Below are 20,518 nucleotides of genomic sequence, written 5' to 3'. Positions count from 1 at the left end.
GTCAAAAACCACTTGATGTTTCATAAATGTAATAGTATTTTGTACTAGATTAGTCAATTCCCCTTCATTTTTTTTTCACAACTATCGATTAGTTAATCATCTGTGGAAATTCGATTATAAATAAAAATTTAAGCAACGTCGCTTAAAGGCGAATTAAATATTTAAGCAAGCTTAACTAAACAACCTTTGAGAACCAATCTAAGCAAATCTAATAAATACGGCTTTAATTTGCATAGTTAAATTTGAAAAAAAAGGATACGAATGTGAATTTAAAAAAACCTACTAAATGTAACTGGTTTTTGTGATAAATGTTTCCACTTAGCAATTTGAAAAGTTATTTGTCAAATATCAAGTGCACCGCAAAATAAAAACAGCAATAATTAAGTTATTTACATCGTAATCGGAGACATTATTTGTGTGAACAAAAGATTCTAATCTTTTATGTCAAACCTAAGAGATTTATGTTCGTGTTAAACAGATTTTGCGAACTTAGCTAAATAGCCCAGTCATTTTAGTCATTTTTAAGCCCAATCTGCGGAAAAATTCCTACTGGGCTGAATTTTGGTATACAGCTTAATGACGGCTTTGTTATGAAGATGTGAAAAATCGACATTGATATCGTGTCCGCGTTAAGAGTTATAGGGGTCAAAAGGTCACAAAAACTGGTTTTTCACGATTTTCAGCAAAACGGTAAGTCTTATCAAAAAATTTTCAATGCAAGAATTGTAGACCAGATTATTATATATAAAAAGTGTCATGACACTTTTTTTCCTAAGAACCACCGTTTCTTAGGTATAACGATTCAAAAAGTTGAAGTTTAGTTGTAATCGTCATAATCCTATTCCTGAAAAAAAAACTCCTAACTGAAAAATTCCTGAAATTTCATTATTTTTTTAGCTTGAATTTCGTTCCTCAACTGTTAAGAATATGGGGAAACCAAAAAAAAATGGAAATTTTCGCCATTTTTCCGATTGGGGCCCTTCTCCCGAAACCATTTCCCTGGGAATTTTTGTTTAGAATATGTCTGAAAATATACAGGGTGTGCAATAGAGAATGGACAACCCTAAAACGGCTGATAGCTACACTTATGATTGTTCTAAAAACAGATAGAAAAAAGTTCTATCGCAACCAGTTCATAAAATATGGACTTTTTTTCGTTCAGTGTATTTTAAATTTTATCATCTTATGTTTTCGTTCACTACAACCACGAATGAATGAATTTTATTTATTTCTTTTTTTTATAATTTTCTACAATAATTGGATGAGTACATAAACACTTTAAAAATTTCATAGCTATTGCACATTTTCGTAAAAAAAATTTTGAAATCTGTTTTTTGATGAAAAATGTAAAAAAAGTATTTTATGAAAAATTTTAAACACCTGTGGTATAAAATAAATCTATAGAAACCTAGGTGGCCATCTTTCTTAAAAATATTCTCCTTATACCAGAATATTTTTAAGAAAGTTGGCCACCTAGGTTTCTATAGATTTATTTTATACCACAGGTGTTTAAAATTTTTCATAAAATACTTTTTTTACATTTTTCATCAAAAAACAGATTTCAAAATTTTTTTTACGAAAATGTGCAATAGCTATGAAATTTTTAAAGTGTTTATGTACTCATCCAATTATTGTAGAAAATTATAAAAAAAAGAAATAAATAAAATTCATTCATTCGTGGTTGTAGTGAACGAAAACATAAGATGATAAAATTTAAAATACACTGAACGAAAAAAAAGTCCATATTTTATGAACTGGTTGCGATAGAACTTTTTTCTATCTGTTTTTAGAACAATCATAAGTGTAGCTATCAGCCGTTTTAGGGTTGTCCATTCTCTATTGCACACCCTGTATATTTTCAGACATATTCTAAACAAAAATTCCCAGGGAAATGGTTTCGGGAGAAGGGCCCCAATCGGAAAAATGGCGAAAATTTCCATTTTTTTTTGGTTTCCCCATATTCTTAACAGTTGAGGAACGAAATTCAAGCTAAAAAAATAATGAAATTTCAGGAATTTTTCAGTTAGGAGTTTTTTTTTTCAGGAATAGGATTATGACGATTACAACTAAACTTCAACTTTTTGAATCGTTATACCTAAGAAACGGTGGGTCTTAGGAAAAAAAGTGTCATGACACTTTTTATATATAATAATCTGGTCTACAATTCTTGCATTGAAAATTTTTTGATAAGACTTACCGTTTTGCTGAAAATCGTGAAAAACCAGTTTTTGTGACCTTTTGACCCCTATAACTCTTAACGCGGACACGATATCAATGTCGATTTTTCACATCTTCATAACAAAGCCGTCATTAAGCTGTATACCAAAATTCAGCCCAGTAGGAATTTTTCCGCAGATAAAACCTAAAATTACTGGACTAAAAAAGGAATGAAAATTCAATAGTCGTAAAAAATTAAATACACTCATGGTATCATGATCGTAACTTTCTCTAAAAATCTTAAGCCTTGTTATTAGATATTATTATGCCTAAAAATGTTCATTCAAGTCATTCAAATATATTTAGAACTTTGTTAAAAAAGTTTTAATAAAAGCATTAAATTTGCTTCGCAAAAAAAAGTTTGTAAATATTTATTTGTTTATGTTATAAAATTAACATTTATGGTATCGTTAGTTTTTAGGTGATATTTAAATATAATTAAAAGGCAAAATACAGAGGTATGACTCTACAGTAAAAAAAACATATGCTGATAGGATATAGTATTTTGAAAATGTATGCTCTTTTATATGAATCAATTTTTCCCGTGTTTTTCTAAAATTCAGCAGTAATTCATAGTTTATTTATTTAGTTAGTTATTTAGATGTGATCTTGTAGATAAAAAATATATCTACAAGTAAATAGGAGTCTATTTTGTACGACTGCGTCGGACTTACTTGCTCTTGTAGTTGAAAGTTATATATGTATCTTAAATAAAATTAAAATAATTTTCATTATTTTTTCCTTTGTTTGTATTTGTTAAGTTTTTAGAAGAAAAAAAAATCGAAGAATTAAAATAAAATTCTTTTAAATTACAAATTTTTTTTTTCAAAACTTAGTTTTATAATAAAATTGGCTTATCTTTTGATGAAATATACGATATTAACCAAAAGTAAATCAATTTTTGCAAAACACGGCACTGAGTTCAATTTAGCATTGAGAACGTTTTTAAATCATTTTTTATGTGTTAACAAAAATCGAATGTTTAATGATAACTCAAAGTTTCTAACCTTAAAATTTGTTTTTTTTTTTTTTTTCATTAAGGTGTTGATTGGTGTTCGAAAATCATTTTTTTTTAGTATGAACTTCTACGAAATTTATATAAATAGTTAAAAAAAAAATTATAAAAAATATGTAACAAAATGTAGAATCTCTGAACGCGTCTTGTAAAAAAAAAATATTTCAACGGCACGCAGCATAACACTTTAGTCGTGTTTTATTGGTAACTCAGTATATACCTCAGTACAATTGTACACGGTAAACATCACAAAATGATTGCTAAGAATAAACAAAAGAGAATAGCCGAAAAAAAAAACACATTTTCAACCTTTTTGTCATAATAACTTAAGTAGATGTTGAAGACTTTTTGCAATATTTTTTCAAAGCATAAGAAAATTCGAATGTCAGAATTGGTCTAGGTTTAAACATTTGGTTGGATTTTTTGAAAAAAAAAACTATTTTAAAATTAAAGATTAGGTATGTCTAAAATAAAGCAAACATAATTTCTCTTGGCAAAGTATTTTTAACTTTAATTTAATTGACCGTAGAAAGTCACACCAATGATAAAATATGTATATACAAATCTAGTTTAAAAATTCAATCTTTCTAACCTTCCATAAAAACAGATTCTTCTTGACTCAAAAAAATTGCAAAGGGAAGAATTAAGCCCAATTTGAAATTATCAAAAGTTAAATATATATGATCAAAAACCAATATACACGTATCTATGGTTTGGACTATATAGTAATAATTTAAAAATTGTCTGCAATAAAACTAGCTACATATGTATATTTTTAAAAAACTTTTAGGTTTTTTAACACGAATACTTATTACAAATTTTCCTTCTCACCAATATTTTTGATTTTTAAAAATAATTTACTTTTGTAGTTAATAAGTTCTACAATTTTTCACAATCCTCTTTAAATTCAAAATTTTCTAAGTCACAAAGTTAAGGATAAAGTGACATTATTCCTTATTTTAACTTTTAATCAAATTCGCCAAACCAACGTTTAAGACTTAAAGTTCTTTGGAATAAGAGTTTTATTTTCTAAAAAATCTCAAGCCCTTAAAACTTGACGCAATATATTCCTCCAAACAGGAAAAAAAAAACACTAAAAAAATATCGGTTAGCATTAAAAAGAAAAACAAACACACAAATAATGTTGTAAATTCAAAACTTTCCTAAATTTGCTTATTTGTCAACATGACATGACTGACAACTTGTCAAAACCTACCTACTATATAAATAACCTACCTCTTATACATTCTCCCCACGATTTTTTTCCATAACAATAGGGTCCCCCTACAAAAAAATACAAAAATAAAAAAAAAAAAATCCCATTCACAATAAAATTGTTTGATTCTTAAATTAATCTCTATTTTGAGCTCGAAGCCAATTGTTCGCACTATTCGCAGCGAGTGGTTGCTGGTGGAACCACTTAACCGCAAAAAAAAACCTAGCTTGAAAGGAAAAGGAAATCTCACAGAAAACATACACAAAACAAATTAGGTACTTACCGTTAAATACTCCTTCGAGTTATTCTAATTTTTCTGATCAAACTCAAATTCGAACAAAATGTATCTGTTTTATTCGATTTCGATCACACACACAATTTGTTAGATAATGCAATTGAATTCTTATTCAAACGACAAAACGATAAAAGTTCTTCCTTTTCGTACTTTTTTATCGAGAAAATAAATAAAACACCCACTCGGATGCAATAATTAGCTATAACTCAATCTTTTCTAATTCGATTGTCGAGAAAATTAATTCAATTTGAAAGATTAGATTGGTTATAGTTTGGGTCGCATGCAAATGAGCATCCGAATTTAAGTTCGTTCTCGCGCGCTCGAATGGAAATTCCGATCAGAGATTAGACATATATAAATTTTCTTGTTATTTTCCCTGGGATTAGGTAGAGATAGTTTTCCACACACAGACTTGATCACTTTTCCATATGGACAGGTTTTCGTTTGACGGTAAGGTAAAAGCGTTTATTGTTCGTTATCGATACCAAAATCGAAATTTGAATTTTTTCGATAAAAATTTCGAATTCTTACATCCGTTTCACATTAAAACCGAAATGAAAATTACTGAGATTCCCCGTGGACTACGGCAGAGTGAAATTATTTGGCCTCTCTCTCTCTCAGTGTCGTTTTCAATTTAGATTTAGATACTTTATTTTGAACAACCAGATAGAATTACCTATCTTCTCTCGGTGATGGAGAAGAGGAGATGATATAAAATGATATTAAATGTATAGCGGTCGGTTTTGTTAGGTACAAATGCAATGAGGAACAATTGTTTGGATTTTTTTTTTATTATTTGCTAGCAAGTAGCTCTATAAGCCACTGAATGATGATGGAGGAGGCTATTTTGTTGGCAACCGTTTTGTGTCGCACCTAATCGCGGACTGAAAGTTTTGCCGAAAACCAATTTGAAAAGTCGGTACCGGTGTGGGGCTCTGTGCTGCGCCGCTGTGTGTTTTGTGTCGTGTGGGCCATCAATCTAGGCCCCCTCCAAGTTCCCGCTTTATACCTTTTACCTATAAAATAGACTTGTCGTATAATCCGTGTGTGTGTATTTTTTTTTTTTTTTTTGGTTTTGCTATGATGCGCCGGGCACAAGTGAAAAGCGGCGCTTGAATCGTTGCGTTGCGTTGGCTAGATCCTAGTTTTTTTTTTTCGCCGGAGCTTTTCTTCTATATGATTCCTTCCATCCAGCCTGAGTGGGGGATATAGGATTTGTTTTTTTTTTTTTTTTCTACTTTGTTTTTTTTTTTTTTTGGTGATCATTCTTTATACCTTTTGTTTGGTTTTGATCTTCTGTTTTGATTTTTGTGTTTTGGATTTATATTTTGTTTTGCTTTTTTTATCATTCATTTGTTTTTTTTTACATTGAGTGTGCTGCTATTTCAAGGGGGATGGAAGTGCGAAAATTGACAAATTTGCATGCGGAAGCAGGCGCAGAAGGGGAACATACTTATACGATGATCGTATAATTGGTGGTTATTATCCGGGTCTGGACTGGGGTATTTTTTATAATATTAATAATAAATGTGTTGATATGATTATCACATCGTAAAGCGTGGCATGTTGCATGTTGGTGACTTATAAGAATATTGTGCTATGGGATTTATATGTATTTGAAAACAAGTTAGTTTTTAGCACTGTGATATACAAACATATACGTATATTAGTTTCTTTCAACTATTTAAAAAAAATAATAGTAAGCAATAAAAATATATAACATTTACAAAAATTACCAAAAATAACTTTTCTGAAAATTCCTACTTAATTGTTTTTCACGAAAATTACTTTTTTTTTAGGTTTTGAGAAATATTTACACGAATATTAGATATCTATTTCACTATTAATATCGTATTTCCTAAATCACTGTATCCTAACTTCTGTACTCCTCCTAAAGATAATAAATCTCTCTGGACGAATGATTTTTTCAATAATTTTGTATGCAAAACTAAAAGCATTTAAAAACGTATATGATAATATTGACATTATGAAGTATTGATACAACTTGCCCTTCAAATTTGACGCCTGAAATTTTCGCCATACAATGCCCAGGTCCAGGAAATTATCTGTAATCAAAAATGTAGAAGCCGAAAAAACAAAAAATACATTGTTAAAAACAATATTTATTGTAAAAATTATATTTATATGCAATGGCTAATGATGTAACGAGCTATTTGCAAATTTAAAGTCGATAGCTTCATAACTTTTTGAGTTACGTTGCACGACGCGGAAAAATGCGCTTTAAGTTTTCATTTTTAGAATGTTTGGGGACTATAGCATCTAGGTACTTTTGAGACTTAATATAAGGCTGAAAATAGTTTTTTCAGATAGTAAATTATTTTTTAAGCAAACAAAAAATGCAAAAAAATTCCAGATGGATTTTCCCACCTTAAGTAGCTTTCCAAACCGGCGCAATGATCAATACCTACTATGCACCATTAGTTGGTATAATAAGTATACGATGGACTATCTTGCCAGTGGTTCTGGGTTCAAATCCAACCAATATTTACTTTGATTTTATTTGTTCACAAACTTTGCCGCTTACAAAGAATCGACTCATACCGTTGTCAAGGGTTAAAAAACTGGCTTCAAATTTTAATACAGAAAAATTGAATGTTATCCTGCAAAACATTTGGGAGTTTAAGCTTAAAAACTTTTTCTTCTTTTTGGAAAAATCAAATTTTTGCAAATAGTGTTGTTGAATTGTTGTTTTTAATTTAGTGGTGAAAATCATATTCCAACTTTATTTTAAAATTTATTTGAAAAAGAATATTTTTTTTGTAAAAATGCGCATAAATTTCTTTATAGAAGAAATCGTTTAAAAAAATGTTCCCATTTTGAAGTCTTCGTTTAGAAGTTCTATACCTACTTATTATTTTTTCACTAATAATTCCATTTTTCCGCTAAATTAAATGATATTTGGTATAAGTCTTCGAACGTATTTTTATGAATTTTTTTTTAAATATTTTATTAAAATTAATATGCCCATCCTGTTTAAGTTCTCTTACATAAACAAAAAAATACGCATACGCCACAGTGACCCGTAAATCTTTCAATTTGTGACTTAACGTATCTGTTCAATTTATTATTTTTAATATTTAGCTATGCATGTAAATGTAATAACGAGTCTAAGACTTCAATACAACATAAGATTTATTGGCAGTTTTATGGAATAAGTGGGAATATTTTACAGAATATTTGCAATAATTTTTTTTCATGTAAGAGTTTTTGCTTCCTAGTGGTTTCAGCATGAAACCACCCATTAGTTATTTTTTGTTGCAATAACACGGTGTTACAAAAATGAGGTTTTAAAATATACGCGGGCGGAGACCTATCAGGTTTTGTAGAGCTAGTCGCACTGAATACGAAACGGTATTTGAAAATCCCCTAACACCCCCAAAATCTGGAGTTACGGGCAAAAAACGGTTTTTTGGACCTTCACCCATTGAAAAAATTCTAGCTTCGACAATTTTTTACCCATTTTCGATTTTTTTACAGTTTCTGATAGAAGATAAATATACCTTTTTAACAATGTATAAAACATGTAACTCGGTTAAACCACTTAGAATTTATAAGATGTCAAAGTTCAAAAATTCAATTTTTTTTGTCATTTGCCCAACTTCGGCATCAATTTAAAGTATATGTTTTCAAAACAACATGCTATTTAAAAAATATATTCTAAGACTATATCTATTTCCCAATTGATCGAGGTATTTTTTATGAAAATCACTTCAAAATTGGCTTAGAAAAAAAAATTTTTCGATTTCAACCCAGATACAGAAATTCGAACTTTTAGGTATAGAACAAAAATGTTGTTTCGGCACGTAGTAGGATAAGTTGGGCGCCAGGATTTGATGAAAGGTTTTTGTAGAGGAGCTCAATACAAACAATTTTTTTCTTTGGGAGGGGGGTCTATCTCCCCCCGTTTAGGTGGGAGGGGCATTTTTCTAAAAAAAAATTATCAAAATAAAAAAAAATTATAAAAAAAAAACGGCAACACTTACAGTAATAAATGATACCATTTCCAAAAGGCAAAATTGTGCATTTGATTCTAATTTTTAAATTAATATAATATTACCAATAGTTTTTGAAATAATCGATTTCAAAGTTAAAAATAGGGGAAAAAAAATTTTTAAAACTCATTTTATACTATTTTTGTCCAGACTGTGAATTTTAGTAAAAAAATTACTCACACAGAAAACTGCCTCAATTGATTCCTTATCGAACCATGAAAACTATATGTTTCCATGTCTTCTAGTTTTTGGGAAAATTGAAAAATTATTTTATCATATTTTTCTTTTTTCAAAATATTTTTTGTTTTTATTTGTTTTTATTATTCAATTTTCTCAAAAACTAGAAGACATAGAAACATATAGTTTTCACGGTTCGATAAGGAATCAATTGAGGCAGTTTTCTGTGTGAGTAATTTTTTTACTAAAATTCACAGTCTGGACAAAAATAGTATAAAATGAGTTTTAAAAAAATTTTTTTCCCCTATTTTTAACTTTGAAATCGATTATTTCAAAAACTATTGGTAATATTATATTAATTTAAAAATTAGAATCAAATGCACAATTTTGCCTTTTGGAAATGGTATCATTTATTACTGTAAGTGTTGCCGTTGTTTTTTAATAATTTTTTTTTATTTTGATAATTTTTTTTTAGAAAAATGCCCCTCCCACCTAAACGGGAAGAGATAGACCCCCCTCCCAAAGAAAAAAATGTTTGTATTGAGCTCCTCTACAAAAACCCGTTATCAAATCCAGGCGCACAAGTTATCCTACTACGTGCCGAAACAACATTTTTGTTCTATACCTTAAAGTTCGAATTTCTTTATCTGGGTTGAAATCGAAAAATTTTTTTTTTCTAAGCCAATTTTGATGTGGTTTTCATAAAAAATACCTCGATTAGTTGGGAAATAGATATAGTTTTAGAATATATTTTTTAAATAGCATGTTGTTTTGAAAACATATACTTTAAATTGATGCCGAAGTTGGGCAAATGACAAAAAAAATTGAATTTTTGAACTTTGACATCTTATAAATTCTAAGTGGTTTAACCGAGTTACATGTTTTATACATTGTTAAAAAGGTATATTTATCTTCTATCAGAAACTGTAAAAAAATCGAAAATGGGTAAAAAAATGTCGAAGCTAGAATTTTTTCAATGGGTGAAGGTCCAAAAAACCGTTTTTTGCCCGTAACTCCAGATTTTGGGGGTGTTAGGGGATTTTCAAATACCGTTTCGTATTCAGTGCGACTAGCTCTACAAAACCTGATAGGTCTCCGCCCGCGTATATTTTGAGTGTTACACCGTGTAATTAAAGTTTGAAAATTAGTGCATGTGCTATTGCATTATGAGTACTACGACCAACAAAAAATTTAATATCTGTATAAAAGTTAATATTTAGTTAAAAAAAATGTAGGATTTGTGAAGGTTTTCTCAATTTTTCAAGTAGCCTTCAGCTTACAGCTACAAAATTAACTAACGGTAACACTGAAAGAGAATGATTATAATGGTTCTTCAATCTATTCAATATGTAAACATGTTTTTAATCAGAAAATTTGCTTTTCCAATCTACATATTAGACTTTTTGGTAAAACACATTGGGTTTTACGTGCATTTTTATCTTTTAGTTTATTTTACTAACAATGGACTTCTACTGTACTCTCAGCTCAAAATATTCCTTATACAATGTTATAACTAGTACAATAATTTTTTTTTCGTTTTGGTGTGTGATTAGAAAATATCAAAACTTTTTTTCAAGATTTTTGTAATTTTTTCGTGAAAAAAATAAAAAAAAAGTTACTCCGGGAACAAAGGGTTAAAACTTATTGCAACCGAACAAATAATTTTGCTTCATACGTCGATCTATTTTTTTTTTTTTTTTTTTTTGATAGTGGTAGTTCAATTCAAATTATCGAAGTCCAAATCCAAAAAATGTTTGAGTAAATTAATTTTTAAACAGCATTGCTTACGTATTTATTTAGGTAAAATTATCACATTTAGAGCTAATGTTAAAAAAAAATCGTACGTATTGAACAAAGAAATATGTTTTTATTCCCTTAAAAAATCAGAATTGAAACGGAAAGGAAACTTTTAAGATGTTTATGGAAGTGTTTAACTTGGATATCATTGCAATTTTTCACTTCAAAAGATTTATTTTTGTATGCTATTTTTTCTTAAGAAGATTGAAGAGAAGAGTTTTTTTTTAACAGTATTAATGGTGATTGGCTCAGCTAGGGAAATAAAAAGCGTGTTTAGTATGATCTACTCTTGTTCTTCACTTCTAACAAACATACTGTTAGAATTGTTTTACTAATTTTTTTTTTTTAAATAATTAAGAAAAAACAATCACAACTGTGTTTACATATATTTTTTTTTTTTTTTATTTGTCATTAAAAATGTAATTTTTAATTTTGACCGATCATCACATACAGGTAAACGAAACCACTGCGCACTACTGGCTTGTTAGTATAAGATACTCACAATCTAAAGGTGTCTTAACCCTAGGACAATCGATAAAACGATTTATTGATAAAACAATAAATCGATTGTAACAGCCGCTGTATGGCTTGTGGCAACTACCAGCAGCGAACATTTGGCTCATATTTTGTTCGCAAGAATATAAACTCTTTATCTACAGGGACGAAAATTATGACCAAAAAGCTACGATCTTAAAGCTAAGGGCACTGACTCGAAATATTGGTAATAAATTTTAATTGTATGCATTGAACGAATGATAAAACATATTTGTATGTACACATATTAAAATGTTTCGACATTGACAGTGGTCATTGATTTAAGTGTTCCTTCAAAGTAGTCAAGTCCCAATTGGTAAATTTCTTACAATCATATTTACTATGCAACAAGTCAAGCATATGATTTATGTATTTAAAAATCTTTATGCACTACGATGTAAAAGTTAAGTACAAGATATCTATCAATTTCATATAATTGTAAATTAAAAATAACTTTAATTTGTTCAACGATTGTGTAAAAATAAAAAACATCTATAATTCATGATGACAATTTTAAGCCAATTAAACCAGATTGTTCTTTCAGGTTTAAACCATAACCATAACCACAGGTTTAAACCATAACCATAATTATTTATAAAGAAACTCTTACTCTTCCAGAAGAATATTACTTTGTTCGATTAGAATAGCTAAACAAAAGTTTTAAATAGCTGATACTTCACGTTTAAAATGAAATCAATGAATAGACAAAGAACTAGATCAAATCAGAGCGTTTAAAAAACAATGAGAACAAATTAATTAAACAATTTATTCCATTTAGATTTGTACTACAAATTTTTTGTTATGAAAATAATATTTTAAATATCACCTCCCACAAAATTACCTAAGTTAAAAAATTTTGATTAACTTGTTAAATAACGTAGTCTGTGTCCTGTGTAGTACGTTGCTTTTTTTTTTAGTAACAATAACAATTAATTGTTTTGTAGAAAAAAGGAAATTAAAAAAAAAATTGGTAGGTACAAAGTCACCTACTAAGAATAATAAGACTTATTTTAAAACTTATAAAATTCAATTTGAAAAATTGTGAAAATATCTTTTAAAAAACTTTTGACCTCCAAATAAAGTATGGTATGGTAGCAACAAGAAATCCTATGATCTTTTCTTGAAAAAGTTGTAAATGGGCCATTCCGCTATAGACGATCTTCGGCATAATTTCTAAATTTCAATATTTGTTATTTTTTTGTAATAATAACAAGTAAAAAAAAAATTCCTCTTTGTATGTTTTTCATTGCATTCTTTTTGTTATTCATTTTTTATGTTTTAAGATTATTGATTTAACGTCATTCCATATATGTATGTAAGTAAAAGATCAAAAGTGTTTGAAAATAAACAGACTTTTATGTTTTTGTACTTAGATCCAAAAAGGTAGGGCCAATTTTATTGCACCCGCGATGGAAAAAACTTCGAATGATTATAAATGTTGCACCCGCGATAATGGAATTGGATCTATGTATTAAAAAAAAATTATTTAAAAAGTTATATGAAATTTCAAGAAAATTCCACGTTTTCAAAAAAAACTGATTTTTCAAAAAAAAAATTATTTTTATTAAAATACAAAAATATGTATATTTTTTGAAAACTTTTCAAATTTTTAATATGTATTTTATCCACTCAAGCTTCTTAAAAAAAAAAACTAAAGTGAGGGATTTATAAAACGGTTCGAAAACGACTGTACCGAGTTTAACTATAGTTTTTATTCAAATTTACTTTATGTACGTTAGGGTGCTTCTTATATGGTCGTGGTCGAAACAAATTTATTTTCGATTTTTTAATGGGACACCCCTGCGTTACGTTCTACCATATAAGAATAGTATATGGTATTTTTTCCCAAATTTAATATTAAAATTTAGGGGTCGCTACCATTCACTAAAGATTTAAGTAAAAAAAAAAAAAGATCAATTTCAACAAAATTTGTTTTCAATTCTGTAGAATAGTTAGCTATCCTACAGAATAACAAAAAAAAAAGCCAAACTCAAAAATATTCAAAGTTAAACGTCATTTTTATTCCGCTGTATTTTTATCAAAATTTCTATCAAAACAGCTTCTGATTACAAATTTTAAAATTTTCTGAGAAAAAAAATAAAATTCGCTGTGTTTTCAAAACTTTGAATTGTGGTAGCGACCCCTAAAACGTGTTTAAACTGGGCCAAATTTTATCCAATTTATATTTAAGGCATGAAGAACAAAATGAAAGGGTTTCCCATTAAAATTTTCGAAAATTGATTTTTAAGAAGCACCCTAATGTACGTACTATGGAATCTATATTTTTTTTTAATTCTATGTATTCATTCCAACGCTCCTTCGTGTTTTACACAATCTTTAGCATTTGTTTGGGGTTAAAATTGTGTATCAAATAAATAAATTAGTTTGAAGTGCATTAACAAATGCTAATAAGTTTCAAAAAATAAACGAATACCAAAATTTCTATAATAATTATAAGGTATAATTAGCTTAGCCATTATAACTAACTAAGTAATAAAATTTCAATGAATAAATATTTTTTACAGCTTATTTTTAATAATCCTTATAAATAAATATCAAACAATCCAACAAAATCCCAAGACTTTTTGATTTCCGTCAAATAACGACATCTAACAGATCTTTAGTATAAATATGCATGAGGTTAAAAATTCAGTGATTAAAAATTATCAAAAAAAAAACAATAACAATAAAACTGTTAACAAATTAATTTTATATAGCAGTTTTTGCAATATTTTTAAACGCTGTGAAATTTAACCTAGTAAACTTGCGAAATTTTATTTATATTATTCAATTACAAAGATTCTATCGTAGGAAAGTTCCAAACGTTGAGTTCCGCTAGGTTTTCGGAATCCGCCAATGTACATCAAAATTTAACCAATTCAACCACAATTTTAATATCTCGTTACAGTTTGTAAATTCAATTATTTTTTTTTTAAATAGTTTCATTACTCATGCATATTATCAATAAATAAATAATAAATAAATAAGGTACTTTAAAAGAAATGTTTTTAAAAGGCTTAGTTAAAAAAAAAAAAAAAACAATGGAATATTTTGAGATACATATTCATTTAATATAATGTATTTGAATTTTAAATTGAGGACAAACTGTTTTCATTTTAAAATAAAAATTAAATATTTTCCACAGTATTTTACTTGAGCTTACATTTTTGCCTTAAGTTTAGACTTTTATGATTTCACTCCCAAAACTTTTTTTTTATATTCGCATAAAAATAAATAAAACTCAGTTTTAATTTGGGGCTTGTGATACCAAATTTGATGAACTCCAAATTTCGGATACTTTTTACGGTGCTCGTAGTACGAATCTGTTACGTTTTGAACTGTGAAAGGAATTATTATCATATATCGGGAGCAATTTTTTTTTTATCTTGGTATTATCGAAGTTAAAGTCAGTAATAAAATATCGCTGTTGCAATTTTTAAGCTGCCTGACTTGGATTTGGATTGTTCAACCAATTTTTTGATTGATTTTCTAGTACATACTTTAAAGCTTTTTCAGCACGTAGAAAAAATAATAAACACGAAATTATTGCTAGATGTCGTTACTTGCAAAAAAAACAAAAAAAAAAAAAGAAAGCGCATAAATTCAAATCTTTATCCACTCTTAATATTTATTATTACATAGCAGGTTTGAGTAGAACTAAACAAAAAACCAAGGGGTCTTACTATGTAACTTTATTCTACTTTCGAATCTATTCAAAAGTGAATTTTATTAATGGGGCATTCTATGAAAAATGGTAACTTTAAAAAGAGTAATAGATGGGATTGATTGCAATGAAAAACTTTTTTAGAGGAAGATAACTCTGTCAAGAGTTAACAAGTGTTTGCGAACTTAACTCCCAAAATGATATTCACCCAGCCAAACTTGTCTAAGTAAAAAATAAACATATGTATCTAATTTATAGTAACTATATATTTGTTAAACTGAGACTTGTGGACGCTTCATTACATAGAAGGGACGATCTTAAATTATTTCTAAATGTTCAAATCGATCTAAAAACTTTTACGGCACTTAAATCTATTTCATACACCAAAAACATGCAAAAATTTCATCTACATTACAATGGAAAGCTCCTTATACTTTCTACTCGAACTGCATATCCAAAATTAATAACATAATGTTAATATTATTAATAAAACCCAATAAACCTGTATAATTTTCATTTGTTTCAGAATTGCAGAGATCCGTTTTAGGCTCATTATGAGCTGGCTACCAAAAATGGAGTTCAACGATATACTTTTTTGGCAAACTTTTTTGAAATTTTGATGAGCTGCTGTCATAAAAATAATTTATTTAATTGCAATAATAAGTCCTATTCTGAATGAAAACTCCCGGGGATATGTGTTCGGGAGAAGCTTAAGCAAATTTTGCTCCCTTTTCGGGTGTTCATCAAAACGAACGATATTCATCTCCCAAACACATTTCCCCGAGAGTTTCCATTCGGAATAGTACTGAATATCATCATTTTCGATTTTGTTTTTTTTTTTCATATTGATTAAAGTTAATTGTAGAATATCAGTTTTAATTTTAAATCAATTTCCATCCTATTTTTATTAAAAGAGAAATGTGGAAGCTATACATACTTTTCACTTCTTACTTCTTTAGGTACCTACCTCTAAGACACTATACCCCAAAAAAGAAAGACATCTTCAGATGTACTGTATAAATATCATAAATGAAAAATAAAACAATCATTTATAATAATTATTACATTTATTTAAATTTTCATTTCTTTTTATATTTCAAAAAATATATTTACATTTTTACAAAGGTTTTAATTTTTTTTTTTTTACTTTTTTGGTGTAACAAACATTTTAATTTAATTAACCTTGTAAAGTATTATAAATGAAATTAATACAAATATAAATTTTGTTTTTTTTTTTTTCGTTTTTATCTTTAAAAAAAATATTAAATTAATACTTAAATATGTAAATAATTAAACAAAAAGTAATAAATACTCATTTGACAGAACAAAAAATAAGAAAAATATTCAACTAATTCGACTTAACAAGAATTCCATTTGTATCGTAGATTTTACAAATGCTCGTAGCAAACCTACGATACAAATGGAATTCGTAATAAGGCCAAATTTTAATCAATTTTGATCAAACAAAATTAAGAAATATAAAATAATTTAGAAATATTTTTAATTTAATTCGTGGATATAATTTTTGGTTATGGAGTTTGACTTTTGCTTCAACAAAATTACTGTTAATTTTTGTATTAAAAAAATTATTTAAAGGTAGTAGAAAATGTGAAAAAAATAAAATAAAATTCAAATATAAAAGACATGATACATAATAAAAATTTAATTTGGCAACAATTAATATCTAATAATGGGGACATTTCCCATTGAAATTGTTTTCTTTTTTATAATAATATCTTTATTCATCTGTCCAAAAAGAATATAAAAATTTAAAAATGTTCCATAAAATCTGTGATGCATTAAAAATTATTAAATTTAAAACGGGAAACATCCTCATCATTATTATACACTGAAATGTTTTTGGGAAAAGGGCTCCTTAAAAAATTTTTTTCGGAAAGTTTACTGACTTTTCAAGTTTTCTTATGTCTTAACGAGACATGATGGAGATTCAAGTGAAAAAACGACAAAAGATCGAAGAACTTTTCGAATGGGAGCCCTTCTTCCGAAAAAAATTTCGCTTCCAAGTGCAAGAACTAGGTGACATGATTTCGTTGTTCTTAGAAGTCAACCTTACCGAAGCCCATTAAAATTTACTTGTGTTTTCTAAGAATGTATTATGGTTTAGAAATAAAATTCAATAAAAATAACCAAAATATCTGTTGGCTTTTTTGTACTTAGGAGCGAAATTTTGTATTGTTTCTTCTAAAAGTTTTATGTGTATATCACATTCAAAAAACCTATTTTTAATTGAATAACTAAAAACAATAAATTGTATGTATTACTCTGCCACCGAATCCCGGGACTCCAGCAGAAACTTGATAAAATCGAGTATTGGCGATACATAAGTAGCTTCTAATTTGTTTAAAACAAAGGTTTTTTCGGCGAGTCGAAGAAACTTTTACTTTTATCAAGTAACATGCACATTCCTGTACTTCCTTAAAGTTTTTATTAGAATCACAAATCAATGCATAAGGGCAAATCTAATTTGATTTTCTATTATGAATAGGCATTGATTTACATTTTTTAGATTCGTTACATGATTACAATTGAAAAGTTGTTTTTGTGAAAATATTTTAATTCCATTTCCATAAAGTTAATTTTAAATAAAAGTTACAATTATCATACAACTCATTGTTAAATTTATAAATAAAAATTATTCGATTCAAACAAAGAAAAAAAAATAAAAAGTAAAATATTCGTACTTTACAAGGAAGGTTTAATTTGTTTTATCACAAAAATGTTTAACTGTAAGGTTAAAAGTTTTTTTTTTTCAAAATTAATTTGTGAATTAAAAACAATTACAGCTAATTAAATGTCATTTCAATAAAATTACTGCAACGTTTTTGTTGAGAGTTAAAAAAACACAATAATTTTGTTTCATGCATTAAAAATGTTCAATTTGAAAGTTTTTTAAAAACATTGTTGACAGTGTTAAAAGCATATTTGAAAAATAAAAAAGAAATTAACAAACTCTTTGACCTTACAGTTGAACCTTAAAATGATAGTTCTGGGTTTTTTTTTTCTTTATTAATTTTTCTGAATTTTTTTGAGGTAAGGCCAAACATTGGAGATATTTTTGTGTTTTTTTTCATTTAGTTTTCTTTTTTATTTCACATCAAAGTTAGCTAAAAACTGATTTTGCATGCGAATACTGATAGAAGTGTCACTTAAATGTTGCTGATCCGTTTGTATTTTTTTATATAAAAAAGAAATCGTTATAACTTTATTCTTTTTGATCATCTAGCAACTTCGACCAAAGGATTGTTAAAATTTTATTGCCCTAAAATTATGATTACCACAGCAATTACAAATGTTTTTTTTTTTTGTTATTTGGGGTAGTGTTCCTTAAACATTCACTCTTATTACCGAAGTTGTTTTCTATTAAAACGAAATGAAATCGAATCTCTCTAGAGGCAAAAACGAAGAAGGGTGAAGCATAGCACATAAACCTTTGAAGCTTGAATTTTATATAAATACCCTTTGCAACTTCCAGTGCGAGTAGTTTTATTAACGTTTTAATACAAACGACATTTGTAGTAGACTGAGAACTGGGATCAGACTTCTTGAGCGAAACGTAACCGATTCATATTTATATTACAAGGAGGTCTATTTAAAGCGATGGCCAATAACAAGCATGTATTTCTGCCGGCTTTTATCGGCATCGATTTTGAAAAAAAAATGCAATAATTTGTTCCTAGGTTCCGAAAAAAAAAGTTGAAAAGAAAGACTTGCATACAAATTTAATAATAACATCCGATAGCGCGATTTCTAATACTTGATACATAATTTTGAAAAATAATTTTAGGCAATCTTATTGGAAAGTTGACTGGAAAGTTTTGCAAGAAAAATCTCCCTAACTCGATTTACTCGTCTATCTAACTTTCTTTTGTAAGTTGGTAATACTTTTTGCGTGAGGGAGAAAAAATTCGTGGGAACTATAGAAAAATTCTTTCTGGGTCGGAACTAGACAGTCCTATTTTGAGTTCGGCTTAAGCAAGATTCCACTCGAAAAAAATCACATTGAACCCCTATTGCGAATTACATGCGAGAATCGATTTATGTTACAAATTTAGAACTATTGTTCGGGCGAATGCAAAGATGTTTACAGCTTATTATTCACGAAGAAGAAAACAGTTTAGGAGAAAATGATTATTTCGTCCATCCTTTTTCTAATTCGGGTGAAAACTTTTCCACTTAAAACTATCAAGAGCACTTAAAATTCTTAAAAACAGAATACTCAATATCGAATTGATCTATTTGGCAAACATTAAGAACTTTTTGTTTTGATGTTGTTTTGACAATTTTCCAAAGCTTGCATTGCTGTCCTTAAAAAATTTAGGACAGCAATGCAAACTCACCTTCAAACGTGTGAAAATGCATATGATTTATTTTTGGACTTGAAGGATTGGCAAAGCGTTCAATTTTTTTCAACACCAGTTATGTAATTTTTAGATGTAGGATTTAAGACTCTTGCACATAAGAGCGACCAAGGAATGAACGACCAACAAGTGAAATTTAATGTATTTCTTAAACAAGCTAACTTATGTTTAATTAAAAAAAAAAAAAACATTTTAATTTCTTATATAAGAAAAATATGAATAAACAAATTGGTCGTTACGAATTTAAATTTTTTCGTACGAACAAATGGTTTTCTTAGCTTGCTTATATTTAAACAGTTTTTATTAAAAAAAATTACTTAAGAAATACATTAAAATTCGTTTGTTCGTTCATTCGCTCATTAGTTGATGGCTATAATGTGCAAGGGAATTTAATCAGCCTTATCACGAATTCTATTCGTATCGGAAATTTTGTACTATTCCCAAAAAAAAAAAAAAAAAACAATCACAAAAACTGATAGTAGTGACGATTTGTATTAAATTTTTCATAACGAACGGATTCCGCGACATTTTTTCGCGAATCGTAGCAACTTTCCGATACGAATTTTGCTTTTCTTGCTTTATTGTGCGGTTGTGAAAATTCTTCGGAATTTAATTTCCTGAAACAATAAAAAATCAATTATGATATCCAAACTCTTCTTATAAGTTCATAAAGTAACTTTGGATCATCATTTCAACCATTTCAAAGAAATAAACATTTCCAGCGAAATAAGTATTCGCGATTGCCAAATTGTTCGACATGAGGTGAACGCTGGATTAGGGAGCCATAAAATTTCATGACAATTTATTCTTCAATTTTCTATGTATATGGATGCGCAAAAGTATACTCAATTTTTGTAAAACGATTAATAAAAAACTTGTTGTAATTAATTAAATAAATTTAAAAAAAATAAAAACTGGGGAGTTTTTGTCATAAAAATTTGGACTGCTCTTTTGCTGTTTAATACTAAAAATTTTAAGAATCGAAGCTGAATTTTCAAAGGATATCATCACTTAGCAACAATACTATCAATATTCTTTTGATTTATTTTATTATTTTTTTGTTTTTTTAGTAATATTTTCTTTTTTTTACAGTATTTATTTTTATTTTTTGTTTTAGTTTAAAAATTTTGTTTTTTTTTTTTAAAGATATTTACATAAAAATTGTGTAAATTTTATTTACAAAAATTTCCCCTACATGCAACTAGATTTGA

The 20,518-nt window shown here is 27.8% G+C and overlaps 1 protein-coding gene across 2 annotated transcripts in view; it reads right to left on the bottom strand.

Annotated features, from left to right (window-relative positions):
- LOC129913596 (tetracycline resistance protein, class A) overlaps positions 1 to 5,639 on the bottom strand; it is a 76,374-nt gene extending 70,735 nt beyond the window's left edge. For both annotated transcript variants that reach the window (XM_055992357.1, XM_055992356.1), the window contains exon 1: positions 4,732 to 5,639. The gene's annotated coding sequence lies outside the window, so the exon portion shown is untranslated. The remainder of the gene's footprint in view (positions 1 to 4,731) is intronic.
- Positions 5,640 to 20,518: the final 14,879 nt, after the last annotated feature.

This window comes from Episyrphus balteatus, chromosome 3 (assembly GCF_945859705.1).
Source record: "Episyrphus balteatus chromosome 3, idEpiBalt1.1, whole genome shotgun sequence".
Taxonomy (NCBI): Eukaryota; Metazoa; Arthropoda; class Insecta; order Diptera; family Syrphidae; genus Episyrphus; species Episyrphus balteatus.
Note: the sequence above shows the minus strand (reverse complement) of the source record. Positions and strands in the feature narration are given on the sequence as shown.